Source organism: Mesoplodon mirus, assembly GCF_964341445.2.
Source record: "Mesoplodon mirus genome assembly, chromosome: 5".
NCBI classification, from domain to species: domain Eukaryota; kingdom Metazoa; phylum Chordata; class Mammalia; order Artiodactyla; family Ziphiidae; genus Mesoplodon; species Mesoplodon mirus.
The window spans coordinates 96100061-96120213 of record NC_138980.1 but is presented as its reverse complement, the minus strand read 5'-3'; the positions used below and the strand labels follow the sequence as shown (position 1 = coordinate 96120213).

Below are 20153 nucleotides of genomic sequence, written 5' to 3'. Positions count from 1 at the left end.
TTAAGCAAAAGTACTGGTTAATACATGGGTTAAATCTAAATAAACATCAATTGTATAAAACAATAATTTCTGATGGGAGAAGGGAAAGGTAAGTTTGACCAAAGAATACATATTGATTAACTTTTATACTTTGTTAAGTATGTATCTTAAAATAGAGTGGGTAACCATTAAAAAAACAAACATAGAGCATATAACTTCTAAAGAGAGAAAAAACAAATGAATCAGTGAATCCAAAAGAAGGTAAGAGTGAATATGGGGGGAAAGGTTAGGAGAGTGAAATAGATAAAAAACATAATAACTTGATCAAAAAAATCCAATATATTAGAAGTCACACGAATCCAAATGATTAAACTCTGCAGCAACAATTAAACTATTTACAGTAAAAGAAAGCCAAGGTCCTACATTAATATCAGACAAAAAATACCTGAAATCAAAAGTATTAAGAGAGAAAAAGAGGGTCATGACAGAATAATAAAACATTCTCAACAGAAAAATATAGAAATTCTAAACTTGTAAGAACACAGTAACAGAGCCTAAAGCAAAAAGTTACGCAGCAATAGATAAGAAACAAAACTGTCATCATTTACAAATGTTGCAACTGTCTATGTAGAAAACCCCAAAGAATCTACAGATAAATTAATAAGAGCAGATAACAAATTTGTTGGATACAAAAATCAACATTAAAAGTTCATTGTATTGCTATATACCAGCAAGAGTTAGGAAACTTAAAAAAATTTACAATAGCAATACCATATCTAGGAATGATTAACAAGATATATACTAGCTCTTGAGGAAAATTACAAAATCTTATTGTAAGACATAAAAAGACCTAAATAAATGGACTAGCATGCTATCTAATCCAGAAAATGCAAATTAAAACTACAATGATATTTCTGTTTAAAACCTCACTAGAGTGAGGAATAATTAAGAACCTAGTCTCACAAGCATTTGTGAGTATATGGAACAAAGGGACTCTGACACACCTCTGTTTTGAGAGTAAATTTATTTGACCACTTTGGAAAGTAGTTTGGTATTTCACTGGGAAGTGGAAAACACACAATCCTACATACAATTCACCTGTCACATTCCTAGGTGTGAAACTTTTGCACATGTGCTTAGGAGACGTGTATAAGAATATTCATTCATATAAGCAGCATTGCTTGTAATAGCCCCAAACTGGAAACAATCCAAATATACTACAAAATAAAATAGATAAATAAATTATGTTATCTTCATTCAATCAAATCCTAAACAACAGTAAACTCCAACTCCATACAAGATGGATGGATCTCAAAAAATAATTTTGAGTGAAAGAATCAAATCACAGAGAAATACATACAGTATGATTTCATCTATATAAAGAAATAAAAATAGGCAGAACTAAGTTATTCATATGCAATTACATACATAGGTGATAAATCTATGATAAAATGTGACAGACTAAGTGTGATGAGGAGGATTCTGAAAAATTGAATACCCACATCCAAAGATGAAAGATTAATATCTCAGGGAGGGGTCTCAAAGGGCAAAAAAGGTCAAGTTATTTAATCCTCCATACTCGTGTATGTAATTTTGATGACTACCACCAAGTGGCAGTTGATGCTACAGATTCTGGAGAAAACACAGAATGCTGAACTATATAAAAATAGGCCGCAACAATATCATTACTATTATTATATATAAAGTATTAACAATGTGTCAGCCACTGGACATTAAGACATTATCACTCCTCATGGCTCATAAGCAAAGCAGGGGTCTCTCACTTTGCTCATGATAAAACCAAGTCTCGGGTCAATTTGTCAAGGTTACATTGTACATGGTAAGTGATAGGGTTCTATTTACGTGACTTCCAAGCCTGTTCTCTCCCCACCACTGTTTTGTGGCACGTACCACAGTGAAGCTTGTAGGATGACGGTGATTTATAGGCATATATCTGATTCAGCTACCCGTACATTCCCTGAAGTTAGGATCTATATCTGATTCATTGTCCTTCAAAGTAAACATTCAATTAAAGAATCTCTAAATTGTACATGGAATAAACACTTTAATTTTTCCAACCTTTTCACATGAGTGATCTCATTTAAACCTTCTAACAAATTCTCTGAGGAAGGTGTGTAGGAGGCATACTGAAATAAAGGCCTGATAAGTTAGATAGTCCAGGCTCAGAATCAACTGTGTCACCACCATGCTGAACCAATCTGTGCCTTGGAGTAAGTCATTTAACAATGTACACTGTACACCTGAAACTAACGCAACATTGTGAATCAACTATACTCCAATAAAAATTTAAAAAAAAACAACGTACATATCACAGGCTTTTATGGAGGAGGAGAAGACTTTTATTAAATAGCCAAAATAGCACAACAACTAAATAAGTGATTAAACAGTAATGATCAGGGGCTTCCCTGGTGGCGCAGTGGTTGAGAGTCCGCCTGCTGATGCAGGGGACACGGGTTCGTGCCCCGGTCCGGGAAGATCCCACATGCCGTGGAGCGGCTGGGCCTGTGAGCCATGGCCGCTGAGCCTGCATGTCCGGAGCCTGTGCTCCGCAGCGGGAGAGGCCACAGCAGTGAGAGGCCCGCATACCGAAAAACAATAAAAAATAAACAGTAATGATCATTATGTATAAACATTAAGAGATACTGACATTTGAAAGATGTCTTAGCTACAAATTTTTTTTTTTTTTTTTTTTTTTTTTTTTTGCGGTACGCGGGCCTCTCACTGTTGTGGCCTTTCCCGTTGCGGAGCACAGGCTCCGGACACGCAGGCTCAGCAGCAATGGCTCACGGACCCAGCCGCTCCGCGGCATGTGGGATCTTCCCGAACCGGGGCACGAACCCGTGTCCCCTGCATCGGCAGGCGAACTCTCAACAACTGCGCCGCTACAAATTTTTTCCTTCAAAGATAGTTTCTGACTGGCACTCAGTTTCTCATTACTCTGATTCTCACCCATTTGTATTACTTAAGTATAAGTAGATTTTACATTTAAGTTTCCTTATTCTCCACTTTGAAGTGCGTTAAGCATGTGTAAAGCATACAAGATCTGGGCTCTAGTCCTAGCTTCATTTACTACCCTTGACACTTGGATAAGGGTAGTAAATGAAATCGTGGACTCTTTGGACAGTCCATGATAGTCGCTGCAGCTTGGCATTCCAAATACCACCCTTAGTATCTTAGCCCACACTCTTTGTACTTTCAGGAAGTCACATTCATTCTTTCTCATATTAAGTCCAAGTTAATTATCCATTAATTTATTATGAACAGAAAATAACAGCCCTAACTTTAAGATATCACACATTCTCTAAGTGTTTTCTTATGAACTATATGGCTTGTGTTTAAAAAAGTACTTTTTTGTACCTTGATTATTTTTCTCTTCCTATCTAAATCCAATGCATAAGAGAGAGAGAAAAAAAAGAAAAAAACGCTGGCAGAAAACTCTTGGGAGACTTCTCCTGATCCTATCCCCTTAACTTTCAATGTTGTATATGATGAGGGATCTGATGCTTATTTGTTTAACTTTTAATTTTGAAAATTTTCAAACATGCTGAAAAGAAGAAAGAGTAGAATGTATACCTATGAACCTTTCACCTAGATTTATCAATTGTTAATATTTTACCACATTTGTTGTATTGCTCTCTCAATATACATTTTTTTCTTTGCAGAATAATTTGAAAGTCAAGTTGCAAACAACATAACATTTTACTTATAAATGCTTCAACATATATATCCAAAGAACTAGGACATTCTCCTATTACATTACGGTATCATTATCACACCTAAGAAATTTAACTTTGATAACAATAATTTTTTTTCTTATACAGACTATCTCCACCTGTCCCAATCATGTTCTTAATAGATTTTTTTTTCAATCCAGGATCCAATGAAGAATCATGCTTTGCATTTAATTGTCATATTCCTTTAACTTTTACTCATGACTTTCATCACATTGACATTTTTAAAGAAAGAATCCATATAAATTATCTTTACAGGATGTCCTATAATCTCGATTTGTGTGTTACTGTTTTGTGATTAATTTCAGATTAAGCATTTTTGGAGAGAATACTACAGGAGGTGCTGTAACTCCCACAGGATCACATCTGAATGCACATAATGTCCATTTTCCCCAATACTGGTGGTTCTGATTGATCACTTGATTAAGGTAATATCTGTTGGATTTCAACATTGTACATGTACCTTTTGCCCTTCACAATTAATAACCTTTGAGGTTACAAAAATATCTTTTCCCCAACAACTTTCACACAATGATTTTAGCATCACTGGTGAATCTCACGACTTTAGTTTTCACGTGGGGCCCTCATTCCTCATGGTTGCTATATTAACCAATCTCTCCTCAGAATGCCTATTTAAGGAAAATACCATAAGGTTCTTTTGTGAAGTCTGTAGTTTTAAGTCTGTTACATTTGCTCAAGTTATCAGTGTAAAGAGTCCCTTTTTTCCCCCTTTCTAAATCTTCTGAACTTTCTTCTAGTAAAAGCTTCAAATACAGTATTTTACATAGTAGTTGCCTCATAGCTCATACTGGACAAACTCTAGTCTATCTGCTCGCCTTACTTTCTATAGAAAGAAAAAAGTCATCAAAATCCAAGCAGAACTAAACTTAGCCCATCAAACTTGAGCCCATCTGTCTCACTGGTTAATAAAGAAAATTCTCTTTGCTTCACAAAATACAGGACAATCTGTCAATCAAACTCTTAGCTTTTCTCCTAAAAGATTTGTACCAGGTTGTCTGTCATATCTCCAGCGTTCTGTATTTGCTGTGGATCTTACTTTATCAGCTCTAATGAAGCAAGCTACATAGGAAGGTGAGATAAGGTTTCCATCAAAATCTTAATTCCCAAATCAGAAGTCAAGAGGGCAATCCTGGGAAGAGCATAGCCATCTGTAGACACTGAAAAGAAACTCTGCTAAGACAGATAATTATAATAGTGGAACTTTTTGAGCAAGTAACTATGACCTAGGCTCAAATGTTACCCATAAAAATCAAAACTGATCTTTCTATTATGCAAAATGGAAAAGCAATTTAAATAAGGACACCTACGTTTCCACTTTTTTTCCTCTGTTGAAAAACCTGGCCGACTTTTAAAGTAAGTGATCTAGCAATGAGCAATATGCATTAATGCCTCCAGTAATGAATACAATATGCTCCAATGACATTCTTTATCCTCAAGAACTTTAATATCAAAGGTGAAAAAAAATGTTTGACTTAAATGATGCATTCTTCCACAGGGAAGCCTAAATGGCCAGCAGAAAGCATGGTGAGCAAGGAAATCTAGTCTCAACTTGGCCACTATGATCAGTTTCTTCATCTATGAAAAAAGAGATTAGACTTGATGAGTTCCAAAGATTTTATAGTCACAGTCATCTATGAACCTGAATATATATGTGACTAAGATATCAAAACATAAATAGATACTAAAATAAAATAACTCCTTGCTCTCCCCCAAAAGATTGAACCAGAAGCACAAGACTAAAAGAGGCACCAAAAATACTCAGCCATCAAGATAATCAATAGTTTGGTGCAATATTTTAAAAAATAAAAATTATCGCAAAAATCCATGATGAACAAAATATCAAAATTTTAAACAAAGACAGTCATTGTTGTTTGTTTTATGACCCTGCATTAATTGTGCAACAGGAACTGTCATTTCCAATCAGCTCCCAGTCCATGAGGCTGTTCCCCATCAGGAAGGTTTATAAGGGTCGAGCACAGGGTCCAACAGACTGGGCAATATACTTTATATACAGTCATACTTCTTTTATAGAGCTTTTATCAACTTTTTCCACTTGATACAAAATATGAGAGGATATTTTGATAAATGTACATAGGGACACATTTTTTAATATTTTTCTGCAGCTCTAATGTGATTCAGCAGGGCACTAAATTTAAGGATTCATTTTTTCAACGGGTGAAGCACCAAAATGTTGCAAATAAATGCCTTTACTCCAGGAGCTTTCAGTAATGTAGAAATGAAGAGTCAGTTTTACAAAGAAGTAAAATGAAATACAAAGTACCATAGAGAGAAAACAAAAATCCTAGAATTCAGGGAGATCAGAGCTTCCTCTGTTGGGGGAAAGAGAATTAGGAAAAGACCCCTGGAAGTTGTATAGAGTACTATATTTACCAAATAAAAATACAAACATTGCATGAGATATATTCATACTAAAAAGCATTTGTTGTTTTTATTCTGAAATTCAAAAAATTTTTAACATCTTTATTGGAGTATAATTGCTTTACAATGGTGTGTTAGTTTCTGCTTTATAACAAAGTGAATCAGCTATACATATACATATATCCCCATATCTCCTCCCTCTTGCGTCTCCCTCCCACCCTCCCTATCCCACCCCTCTAGGTGGTCACAAAGCACTGAGCTGATCTCCCTGTGCTATGTGGCAGCTGCCCACTAGCTATCTATTTTACCTTTGGTAGTGTATATATGTCCATGCTACTCTCTCACTTCATCCTAGCTTACCCTTCCCCCTCCATATGTCCTCAAGTCCATTCTCTATGTCTGCGTCTTTATTCCTATCCTGCCCCTAGGTTCTTCAGAACCATTTTTTTTGTTTTTTTTAGATTCCATATACATGTGTTAGCATACGGTATTTGTTTTTCTCTTTCTGATTTACTTCACTCTGTATGACAGTCTCTAGGTCCATCCACCTCACTACAAATAACACAATTTCGTTTTTTTTAAAAGGATCTGAAATTCAAATTGAACTGCACATCTTATATTTTATTTGGCCATCCTAAAGTGGTAGGTAGCATATAAGTTGAATCTTCATATATAGATATAAATAAGAAACTTCTATACCACTACTTTGAAATTACTATTCAACAAATAGGAAGCATTATGACATAGGCACTGAACTGAATTCAAATACAATTGTGGTATCAACTGACTGGATAATTTATTTCTGTGAACTTCAATTTTTCCACTCAATATACTATTATCTGCCCTACGTACACTGCAGAGTAGGTAGGTTCAAAAAATCTGAAGATGCTTTTTGAGGTGTAAGTATCAGTGAAATAAAAATTTAAGATAAAGCATTGCTTTATTGTGGAAGCCAACACCTATTCTGTTGATCTAATGGGTGGTTACCCCACAGTTCATCCACTTGATCCACGGACCATGGCGTCTGCCACTAAGAGTTAGTAAATTTCATTCAAAAAATACCAAGAACTATCTTGCCTTTTTGAACACAAAGCTTTATTCAAAGTCGGGACCATCCTCTGATAAGGGGTAAAGTTCACAAGAACACTCAGTTCCACTGTCGTCAGGATCCTCTACCAATGATGAATTATTGTGTAAAAATGTGTTTAAAACTGTTTTATAAAGTCCGGAATGCTCAAACACCTTTGACACTGATATCTCTGTGTCCTCTCTAGGTGTCCAGGGCCTAGGCAACTTGTAAAATTTCCTTCTTGCAGGCAGTGTTTCCTTCTCCGACCTGTGAAGGAACTCCCACTTAGCCCAGAAGCCCACAGTCAAATCTAACTGGTATATCAGGTAAATGTCAGGGTAAGACCAATAACAAGTGATTTACCCTGCTGTACTCCATCTTCCACCAAACCAAAGATGTGAACACAAAATTAACCTCAAAATGGAAGGATGGGAGATAGCCAAGAGAAAGGAATAATAAAGAAATAGAGATGGGTAAATTCAAGAGATGAAAGAAGAAAATGGTGTAGAAAGGATTATAGATAATCTCAAAGATGAAATGAGAGAGCTAGGGAAGAAAAAGAGATATGAAAAAAAAGCCAAGGGACGGGCTTCCCTGGTGGCACAGTGGTTGAGAATCTGCCTGCTAATGCCACAGGTTTGCAGCCCTGGTCTGGGAGGATCCCATATGCCGTGGAGCAACCAGGCCCGTGAGCCACAACTACTGAGCCTGTGCGTCTGGAGCCTGTGCTCCGCAACAAGAGAGGCTGCGATAGTGAGAGGCCCGCACACCATGATGAAGAGTGGCCCCCACTCGCCGCAACTAGAGAAAGCCCTCGCACAGAAACGAAGACCCAATACAGCAAAAATAAATTAATTAATTAATAAACTCCTACCAACATCTAAAAAAAAAAAAAAGCCAAGGGACGATGATAAAGAAATGAAAAAAAAGGGGTAAAAAGAGGAAATATGGAGATTTACCCAATCATTAACCCCTGAGCAGACCAACCAACACCAGAGAAATCAGGCAGGACCATAATCCTCACAGACTGCTCTGAAAGCAAGAAGCCAAGGATTGGAGTCAAGAAACTAGGGATTTCTGTAAATTTAAGCAACAGGCCAGAGATAAACAAGAAGTCAGGCCTCCCTTCAGCCTTAATAAGAAAAACAATCCAAATTCGCCACTTTTTTCTAAGTAGCTGCCAGTAAATTAATCTAATAAACTAATATTCATGGTAAACTAATTGAATCATTTTGTAACAAAGTAGGGAAGTAACTTAAAGATACACACACACACATATTCAAATACATACACACATTTTAAAGGTGTCTTCAAGCGAAGTTTCTCAGACTGAGAAAAATGAGATACATAAAGCAGGTTTTTACAGTTGTTTGTTGTTTCCAATTAGAGATAAACATACAAATTTTAGCCCTGGCGTCTAAAATTAACCCCCGAGTACCTTGGCTTTTCTGGGTTTGAACAATGAAGGAAATCCTGACTAGCAGATCCCAGAAATGTTCTGTAAGAATTTATCTTGATTTTTGATTAACCTACAAGTGTGCCTTCCTAATTTCCCTAACCTCCTGGTCTATAAATTCATTATTTGTAAATAAACATCTAGCATACTATTAGAGCTCAGATATAAATCTGTCTTAAAATAAATTCTAATTTAGAACAAAAAATAAAAATAAAACTTCCTTAACAGATCCATCTTGCAATACACACCTTATACTCTCAAATTATTTTTTTTTTATTTTTTTATTTTTTGCAGTAAGAGGGCCTCTCACTGACGTGGCCTCTCCTGTTGCGGAGCACAGGCTCTGGACGCACAGGCTCAGCAGCCATGGCTCACAGGCCTAGCCGCCCCGCGGCATGTGGGATCTTCCTGGACCAGGGCACGAACCCGTGTCCCCTGCATCGGCAGGCAGACTCTCAACCACTGCACCACCAGGGAAGCCCTCAAGTTATTTTTAATTGTAATTATTATCTTTCTTTCTCTGCATTGTTTTTTAAATTCTACTTATAGCATATGAAAGTTACAGAATTCCTAGAGACTGCCTGGAAAGCTAGAGGATTACAAATAAAGAGGCTACCTTTTGTCAAAAAAGGGACACTGATTAAAATTTAATTTTAATTCTATAGAAGCAGCTTATATATTGTTCTGATTAACCGCATACAGTCATAAACTACTAAAATTTAGGGTGAATATTTGCCTTGACCATAATAAGGGATTTACTTTTGCTTCTCTTTGATTTCTATTATAATAAGCATCATACCATGATACAGTTATTCATCTGTAAATCTGTCTTTCCCCTTATTGATGCCAATGAGCAACTTATCACAAGAAATCACATTATTTATTTACCTTTTTCTGCCCAGCGCCTAACATAGTATCAGAATATATTAGGTGCTCAAAATACACATACATATTTGAGTTCATACAGTTAATCAACAGGACAAAATTCTTTATGGAATATAAAATGTAAATCTATTCAACCTAGGAACAAAATTTATGTACTTGATATCAAAAAATAATTTCCAGAGAAATGTACATTAATCGTCATTCTGCTTACAAAATCCTAAAAGGAATAGCTGTGTTTTTTCACAACTTGGGGATTTAAAAATTTCTGGAGTACAGAAAGTATCAAAGCTAGCTGATAGCTTAGCATCTTACTCTGAATCAACCCCTACTGTTTGCTTTTCCTCACTTAGAGAAATTTTAAATGTGTTGTTATTAAAACACTTAATATCAACAAGTTTTCATCTGCTCATAAAACAGGTTTTAAACGTCATTTTATGTATCTATCTAAAATGGAGTTTTTCTTAAAATATACTTCTAGCTTTACATATCAAAAAACAAAAAATAATAGCAGCACTTCTCTCATCTGAAGTTCCAAGAAAAATAATTTGATTCTAATGCACATGTTAGCTCTTTTGCATGGCAAACAGACACCAAAAAAAAAAGAAAGAAAAGAAAATTAAAATAGTGGGGACCAGTATAATTAGTTATACAAATGGCTACAATAACAATCTATTAAGTTAATATAATTTTATTTTTAAGCACTCTTGAAATGATCTATGTTATTCAAATTAAAAAACAAGAGTTTTGATAAATTTATTTTACATCAAAAGATAAGAGTTAGACCTAGCTGTTAGATATGCAAATATCCATCATCTGAAAATATGCATCATGTAGTATTTGATTTTTCACTTCATGCACCCCTATAAATGGCACTGAACAAACTGGGAAAAAAAGAGTAAGCTAAGGACAACATAAAAATGTGAGATAATTAAGGGGATTTCTTCTTTTAGGATTAGGGGTAGGGGGGAAATATTTTTTTCCGAAACATTTTTCCATTCCAAATAATTCATTTTGTGGTGCAACTTAGAGCCATTAAAATACATTGCATCAACAAATAGTCTAAAATTCTAAATCACTACTATAAAGTATGTTTTATATAGATCTAGTCATAGAAATATGCCAAAGTATCTCTTATAGGAAGGTTCGCTTTTTTGAGAGAAGATGCAACAAAACCCAATGCAACACTTTTTATTTGAAAGATCATGTTTGCTGTGTTCTATGGAGTTTTAGGAATGGTCTATGAATACTCAATAACCAGTGAATTCAACTTTGATTTTTCTTAAAAAACAAAACAAAACTAAAAGGCATAGATGCATTATTAGTTTCAGTACACTATATACAATATAAATTATATAATGACACTGTTTGAGAACACTCAAATTTTAATATGGCTACGTAATTAAAAGAAAAGATAAAAGAAAAATACCTCTGAAAGCCAATAAATTTATACTTGATAGGAATCAAAAGCAAAAGTAAAACTCAGTTTAGCTTTTTAAATGTTCAGTGTTAAATAAAATTGATGCACCAATTACTTCTATAAGTCACCTTTCAACTCTAATTACCCAGACACAGGTAACTTTCCACTAATACTTTTCACCATTTTCTTTCATTTAATATATCTACTTTAAAAAAAAAAAGGGTGTGTGTGTGTGGCACCACCACTTCTGGTTCGAGGCAGCTGCTGTAGTGGGGTGGACTATGGCAACTCAGAAAGCCACTCCAGGAAGCCATTCAGAGGAGAGCAATGCTTTGGACCTGCCATCAGCTTATGAGGTAAAGGATTACGTGTTGCAGAGACCCAGCCAGGAGGCCAACAGTGAGGCTTTTAAGTGCTGAGGAAGCCCTTTCTATTCCTTGCTCTTCTGATGTGGATCCAGCAGTGTGGCTGACAGGGTCTTGGTGCTCCAGCCTGGTGTCAGGCCTGAGCCTCTGAGGTGAGAGAGCCAAGTTCAGGACACTGGACCACCAGAGATGTCCTGACCCCACATAATATCAATCAGCAAGAAATCTCCCAGAGATCTCTGCCTTAACGCTAAGACCCAGCTCCACCCAAAGGCCAGCAAACTCCACTGCTGGACTCCCCAAGCCAAACAACTAGCAAGACAGGAACACAACCCTGCCCATTAGCAGAGAGGCTGCCTAAAATCATACTAAGTTCACAGACACCCCAAAACAAACCACCGGACACTGCCCTACCCACCGAAAGACAAGATCCAGCCCCACCCACCAGAACACAGGCACCAGTCTCCTCCACCAGGGATCCTACACAAGTCACTGAACCAACCTCACCCACTGGGGGCACATACCAAAAACAATGGGAACTACAAACCTGCAGCCTGAGAAAAGGAGACCCCAAACACAGTAAGTTAAACAAAATGAGAAGACAGAAAAATATGCAACAGATGAAAGAGAAAGGAAAAAACCCAGCAGACCAAATAAATGAAGAGGAAATAGAAGTCTACCTGAAAAAGAATTCAGAGTAATGGTAGTAAAGATGATCCAAAATCTTGAAAATAGAATGGAGAAAATACAAGAAACATTTAACAAGGACCTAGAAGAACTAAAGAGCAAACAGACAATGATGAAAACACAATAAATGAAATTAAAAATTCTCTAGAAGGAATCAATAGCAGAACAACTGTGGCAGAAGAAGGGATAAGTGACCTGGAAGATAAAATAGTGGAAATAACTACTGCAGAGCAGAATAAAGAAAAAAGAATGAAAAGAATAGAGGACAGTCTCAGAGATCTCTGGGAAAATATTAAACGCACCAACATTCAAATTATAGGGGTCCCAGAAGAAGAAGAGAAAAAGAAAGTGTCTGAGAAAATATTTGAAGAGATTATAGTTGAAAACTTCCTTAACATGGGGAAGTAAATAGTCAATCAAGTCCAGGAAGTGCAAGTCCCATACAGGATAAATCCAAGGAGAAACATGCCAAGACACATACCAATCAAATTATCAAAAATTAAATACAGGGCTTCCCTGGTGGTGTAGTGGTTGAGAATCTGCCTGCTAATGCAGGGGACACGGATTCTAGTCGTGGTCTGGGAGGATCCCACATGCCACAGAGCAACTAGGCCCGTGAGCCACAACTACTGAGCCTGCGTGTCTGGAGCCTGTGTTCCGCAACAAGAGAGGACACGATAGTGAGAGGCCCGTGCACTGCGATGAAGAGTGGCCCCCGCGTGCCACAACTAGAGAAAGCCCTCGCAAAGAAACGAAGACCCAACATAGCAAAAATACATAAATTAATTAACAAACTCCTACCCCCAACATCTTCTTTAAAAAAAAAAATACAAAGAAAAAATATTAAAAGCAGCAAGGGAAACGCAATAAATAACATACATGGGAATCCCCATAAGGTTAACAGCTGATCTCTCAGCAGAAACTCTGCAAGCCAGAAGGGAGTGGCAGGACATACTTAAAGTGATGAAAGGGAAAAACCTACAACCAAGATTACTCTACCTGGCAAGGATCTCATTCAGATTCAATGGAGAAATTAAACCTTTTACAGACAAGCAAAAGCTAAGAGAATTCAGCACCAACAAACCAGCTTTACTACAAATGCTAAAGGAACTTCTCTAGGCAGGAAACACAAGAGAAGGAAAAGACCTACAAAAACAAACCCAAAACAATTAAGAAAATGGTAATGGGAACATACATATCGGTAATCATCTTAAATATGAATGGAATAAATGCTCTAGCCAAAAGACATAGGCTCACTGAATGGATACAAAAACAAGACCCATATATATGCTGTCTACAAGAGACCCACTTCAGAACTAGGGACACATACAGACTGAAAGTGAGGGGATGCAAAAAGATATTCCACGCAAATGGAAATCAAAAGAAAGCTGGAGTAGCAATTCTCGTATCAGATGAAATAGACTTTAAAATAAAGACTGGGCTTCCCTGGTGGCGCAGTGGTTGAGAGTCCGCCTGCCGATGCAGGGGACACGGGTTCGTGCCCCGGTCCGGGAAGATCCCACGTGCCGTGGAGCGGCTGAGCCCGTGAGCCATGGCCGCTGAGCCTGTGCGTCCGGAGCCTGTGCTCCGCAATGGGAGAGGCCACAACAGTGAGAGGCCCCCGTACCGCAAAAAAAAATAAAAAAAATAAAAAAAATAAAGACTATTACAAGAGACAAAGGACACTACATAATGATCAAGGGATCAACCCAAGAAGATATAACAATTGTAAATATTTATGCACCCAACATAGGAGCACCTCAATACATAAGACAAATGCTAACAGCCATAAGAGAGGAAATCGACACTAACACAATCATAGTAGGGGACTTTAACACCCCACTTTCACCAATAGACAGATCATCCAAAATGAAAATAAATAAGGAAACACAAGCTTTAAATGACACATTAGACAAGACAGACTTAACTGATATTTATAAGATATTCCATCCAAAAACAACAGAATATACTTTCTTCTCAAGTGCTCATGGAACATTCTCCAGGACGGATCATATCTTGGGCCACAAATCAAGCCCTGATAAATTTAAGAAAATTGAAATCGTATCAAGTATCCTTTCTGACCACAATGCTATGAGACTAAATATCAATTACAGGAAAAAAAAACTAAAAAAAATACAAACACATGGAGGCTAAACAATATGCTACGTAATAACCAACAGATCACTGAAGAAATCAAAGAGGAAATCAAAAAATACCTAGAAACAAATGACAATGAAAACACGACAACCCAAAACCTATGTGATGCAGCACAAGCCCTTCTAAGAGGGAAGTTTATAGCAATACAATCCTACCTCAAGAAACAAGAAACATTGCAAATAAACAACCTAACCTTACACCTAAAGCAATTAGAGAAAGAAGAACAAAAGAAAACCCCAAAGTTAGCAGAAGGAAAGAAATCATAAAGATCAGATCAGAAATAAATGAAAAAGAAATGAAGGAAACAATAGCAAAGATCAATAAAACTAAAAGCTGGTTCTTTGAGAAGATAAACAAAATTGATAAACCATTAGCCTGACTCATCAAGAAAAAAAGGGAGAAGTCTCAAACCAACAGAATTAGAAATGAAAAAGGTGAAGTAACAACTGACACTGCAGAAATACAAAAGATCACAAGAGATTACTACAAGCAACTATATGCCAATAAGATGGACAACCCGGAAGAAATGGACAAATTCTTAGAAAAGCACAACCTTCTGAGACTGAACCAGGAAGAAATAGAAAATATAAACAGACCAACCAGAAGCACTGAAATTGAAACTGTGATTAAAAATCTTCCAACAAACAAAAGCCCAGGACCAGATGGCTTCACAGGCGAATTCTATCAAACATTTAGAGAAGAGCTAACACCTAGCCTTCTCAAAGTCTTCCAAAATATAGCAGAGGGAGGAACACTCCCAAACTCATTCTACGAGGCTACCATCACCCTGATCCCAAAACCAGACAAAGATGTCACAAAAAAAGAAAACTACAGGTCAATATCACTGATGAATATAGATGCAAAAATCCTCAACAAAATACTAGCAAACAGAATCCAACAGCATATTAAAAGGATCATACACCATGATCAACTGGGGTTTATCCCAGGAATGCAAGGATTCTTCAATATATGCAAATCAATCAATGTGATACACCATATTAACAAATGGAAAGATAAAAACCATATGATCATCTCAATAGATGCAGAAAAAGCATTTGACACAATTCAACACCCATTTATGATAAAAACTCTCCAGAAAGTGGGCATAGAGGGAAACTACCTCACCATAATAAAGGCCACATAGGACAAACACACAGCCAACATCATTCTCAATGGTGAAAAACTGAAACTGTTTCCTCTAAGATCAGGAACAGACAAGGTTGCCCACTCTCATTACTATTATTCAACATAGTTTTAGAAGTTTTAGCCACAGCAATCAGAGGAAAAAAAGAAATAAAAGGCATCCAAATCAGAAAAGAAGAAGTAAAACTGTCACTGTTTGCAGATGACATGATACTATATATAGAGAATCCTAAAGATGCTACCAGAAAATTACTAGAGTTAATCAATGAATTTGGTGAAGTAGCAGGATACAAAATTAATGCACAGAAATCTCTTTCATTCCTATACACTAATGATGAAAAATCTGAAAGAAAAATTAAGGAAACACTCCCATTTACTACTGCAACAAAAAGAATAAGATACCTAGGAATAAACCTATCTAAGGAGACAAAAGACTTGTATGCAGAAATCTAAAAGACACTGATGAAGGAAATTAAAGATGATACAAACATATGGAGAGATATACTGTGTTCTTGGATTGGAAGAATCAACACTGTGAAAATGACTATACTACCCAAAGCAATCTACAGACACAATGCAATCCCTAACAAACTACCAATGGCATTTTTCACAGAACTAGAACAAAAAATTTCACAATTTGTATGGAAACACAAAAGACCCCGAATAGCCAAAACAATTTTGAGAAAGAAAAATGGAGCTGGAGGAATCAGGCTCCCTGACTTCAGACTATACTACAAAGCTTCAGTAATCAAGACAGTATGGTACTGGCACAAAAACAGAAATATAGATCAATGGTACAGGATAGAAAGCCCAGAGATAAACCCATGCACATACGGTCGCCTTATCTTTGATAAAGGAGGCAAGAACATACAATGGAGAAAAGACAGCCTATTCAATAAGTGGTGCTGGGAAAACTGGACAGCTACATGTAAAAGAATGAAATTAGAACACTTCCTAACACCATACACAAGAATAAATTCCAAATGAATTAAAGACCTAAATGTAAGGCCAGACACTATAAAACTCTTAGAGGAAAACATAGGCAGAACACTCTATGACATAAAACACAGCAAGATCCTTTTTGACCCACCTCCTAGAGAAATGGAAAAAAAACCCCAAAAATAAACAAATGGGACCTAATGAAACTTAAAAGCTTTTGCACAGCAAAGGTAACCATAAACAAGATGAAAAGACAACCTCAGAATGCGAGAAAATATTTGCAAATGAAGCAACTGACAAAGGATTCATCTCCAAAATATACAAGCAGCTCATGCAGCTAATATCAAAAAAACAAACAACCAAATCCAAAAATGGGCAGAAGACCTAAATAGACATTTCTCCAAAGATGATATACAGATTGCCAACAAACACATAAAAGGATGCTCAACATCACTAATCATTAGAGAAATGCAAATCAAAACGACAATGAGGTATCACCTCACACCTGAGTCAGAATGGCCATCATCAAAAAATCAACAAACAATAATGCTGGAGAGGGTGTGGAGAAAAGGGAACTCTCCTGCACTGTTGGTGGGAATGTAAATTGATACAGCTACTATGGAGAACAGTATGGAGGTTCCTTAAAAAACTAAAAACAGAATTACCATATGACCCAGCAATCCAACTACTGGGCATATACACTGAGAAAACCATAATTCAAAAGAGTCATGTACAACAATGTTCATTGCAGCACTATTTACAATAGCCAGGACATGGAAGCAACCTAAGTGTCCATCAACAGATGAATGGATAAAGAAGATGTGGCACATATATACAATGGAATATTACTCAGCCATAAAAAGAAAATAAATTGAGTTATTTGTAGTGAGGTGGTTGGACCTAGAGTCTGTCATAAAGAGTGAAGTAAGTCAGGAAGAGAAAAACAAATACTATATGCTAACACATATATATGGATTCTAAAAAAAAAAAATTGGTTCTGAAGAACCTAGGGGCAGGACAGGAATAAAGACACAGACGTAGAGAGTGGACTTGAGGACAAGGCGAGGGGGAAGGGTAAGCTGGGATGAAGTGAGAGAGTGGCATGGACATATATACTCTACCAAAGGTAAGGTAGATAGCTAGTGGGAAGCAGCTGCATCGCACAGGGAGATCAGCTCGGTGCTCTGTGACCACCTAGAGGGGTGGGATAGGGAGGGTGGGAGGGAGACGAAAGAGGGAGGAGATATGGGGATATATGTGTACGTATAGCTGATTCACTTTGTTATACAGCAGAAACTAATACATCATTGTAAAGCAATTATACTCCAATAAATATGTTTAAAAAGGGGGGGGAGGTGGAGAAAGTTTACAGTAAAAGCAAGAACTAGACTTTTTAAATTAAGCTTTAAGCACTATAACTTGCCTCTTGACATTCTAGAGAATACAATCAAATATATAAATAAAGGAAATAAAAGGCAAAATCTTAGAAAAAAGAGGGTAAATTTATCATTATTTTCAAATGGTGTGACTGTCTACCTTTAAGAGCCAAGAGAATCAACTATAAACCTATTAGAAACTATATAAATTCAGAAAGATGGTCAATTACAAAATTTACATACAGAAGTATGTTTAAAATGTACAAAAAGTATACTCTCATTGACCAATAATAACCAGTTAAAAAACATTAAATTGGGGCCTCCCTGGTGGCGCAGTGGTTGAGAGTCCGCCTGCCGATGCAGGGGATACGGGTTCGTGCCCCGGTCTGGGAGGATCCCATATGCCGCGGAGCGGCTGGGCCCGTGAGCCATGGCCGCTGGGCCTGCGCGTCCGGAGCCTGTGCTCCGCAACGGGAGAGGCCACAACAGTGAGAGGCCCGCATACCGCAAAAAGAAAAAAAAAAAAAAAAAAAAAACATTAAATTGATATCATTCACTACAGCAATAAAATAAAAGTAAATTTAATAAAAACTAAATTTAATATGAAATACATAGGACCTATAATAAGAAAACTATAAATCTCAAGAATGAGAGCCTTAAGCAAATAGGAAGTGCTATGTTTTATAATATTTAAAGATATCAGGGACTCCCCTGGTGGCGCAGTGGTTAAGAATCCGCCTGCCAATGCAGGGGACATGGGTTTGAGCCCTCGTCCGGGAAGATCCCACATGCCGCAGAGCAACTAAGTCTGTGTGCCACAACTACTGAGCCTGCACTCTAGAGCCCAAGAGCCACAATTACTGAGCCCGTGCACGTAGACCTAGTGTTCTGCAACAAGAGAAGCCACCGCAATGAGAAGCCTATGCACCCAACGGAGAGTAGCCCCCGCTCGCTGCAACTAGAGAAAGCCTTCATGCATTGAAGATCCAATGTCAGCCAAAAATAAATAAATAAATTTATATTTAAAAAAATCAAATTTCCACAAATAAAACTGTAACTATAAAGCCATAACCACCAACTTCTAATGGTGTGTGTGTGTGTGTGTGTGTGTGTGTGTGTGTGCGCATGGTGGTTGTGGTCGCTGGCATTATTATTCAAACATTAGTAAGTGGAGAGATTGGAGGAGAAAGAACAGAGCCAGGGACTATTCCAAGGTGACATACGGACCAAGGATTTAAGATCATAAAATCAATTCAATCCAAAATTTGATTTTTAGAGGGTCAGGAAAAAAGTCACTGCATAGAAAAGTGGAATGTCTCAGTCCCAGTTTGACTTAGAGAAAAGTAGGCTTGGTGGGGAGGTTAATGTAATCAACCATGACATATTCAGATCTTGGAGTTCAAGACAATAGCTTCTAAGAGCTAAAACAAGAAAAGAAAGCCATGATAAGTCTACTAAGTTTTACATTTTCTCTTGCATGTAGAAGATACTGAAAGAAGCAAATATAGCTATGGGGAGCTTCAAAGGCCTGAAGGTATACCTTGAACCTTACTGGAACAAAGAAAAAGAAACCAAGATAATAGGTCCCTAGCAAGTAAATGGTGGTATTTCAATTAGTATTCCCATATTTTAGATTTGTAAAGTCTCAGAGAACAGGAATCAGAATGTCCTTGGCTAATATTACAGACAATTACTCTGAATAGAGAAATCTACTCTTGGAATATCAAGTTGTAGGTATGTTCTCATAACCCTCACAAGTCTAAGCCAGACAAACTCAACTTTCCCACCCACCTTTTTCTTGATTCAAAACACTATGCGGGGGGCTTCCCTGGTGGCGCAGTGGTTGAGAATCCGCCTGCCGATGCAGGGGACACGGGTTCGTGCCCCGGTCCGGGAGGATCCCACGTGCCGCGGAGCGGCTGGGCCCGTGAGCCATGGCTGCTGAGCCTGTGCGTCCGGAGCCTGTGCTCTGCAAGGGGAGAGGCCACAGCAGTGAGAGGCCCGCGTGCCACAAAAAAAAAAAAAAAAAAAAAAAAAACACTATGCGGGGCTTCCCTGGTGGCACAGTGGTTGAGAGTCCGCCTGACAATGCAGGGGACACGGGTTCGTGCCCTGGTCCGGGAAGATCCCACATGGCGCGCAGCGGCTGGGCCCGTGAGCCATGGCCGCTGAGCCTGCGCATCCGGAGCCTGTGCTCCGCAACGGGAGAGGCCACAACAGTGAGAGGCCCGCGTACCGCAAAAACAAACAAACAAACAAACAAAAAGCACTATGCGATTTTATTCAAAAAACTACTAAAGCAAAAGGATTACTTAAGAAGACAACATTTCAGATTTGCGACAACCTAGTGATATGTGATACATCCTGCATGGCATATAAAGATATATTGTGTTCAGACTTTTCATAATGGGTGAAATTAACACAAATATTTAATTTTCAATCATATTTTCTTAATGTACTAAATCAATGATGTTAAAAATCCTTAAATACTATACAGATATAAAAATGGAAATAGCAAAGATAAGAAA

The 20153-nt window shown here is 37.4% G+C and overlaps 1 protein-coding gene and 1 pseudogene across 3 annotated transcripts in view; one reads left to right on the top strand and one right to left on the bottom strand.

Moving 5' to 3' along the window:
- FBXL17 (F-box and leucine rich repeat protein 17) overlaps positions 1 to 20153 on the bottom strand; it is a 488270-nt gene that overhangs the window by 282347 nt on the left and 185770 nt on the right. The gene's annotated exons all lie outside the window — the stretch shown is intronic.
- Positions 11215 to 11474, top strand: LOC309804425 (shieldin complex subunit 1-like; annotated as a pseudogene). Its single transcript has one exon. The product of its transcript is annotated as a shieldin complex subunit 1-like (transcript).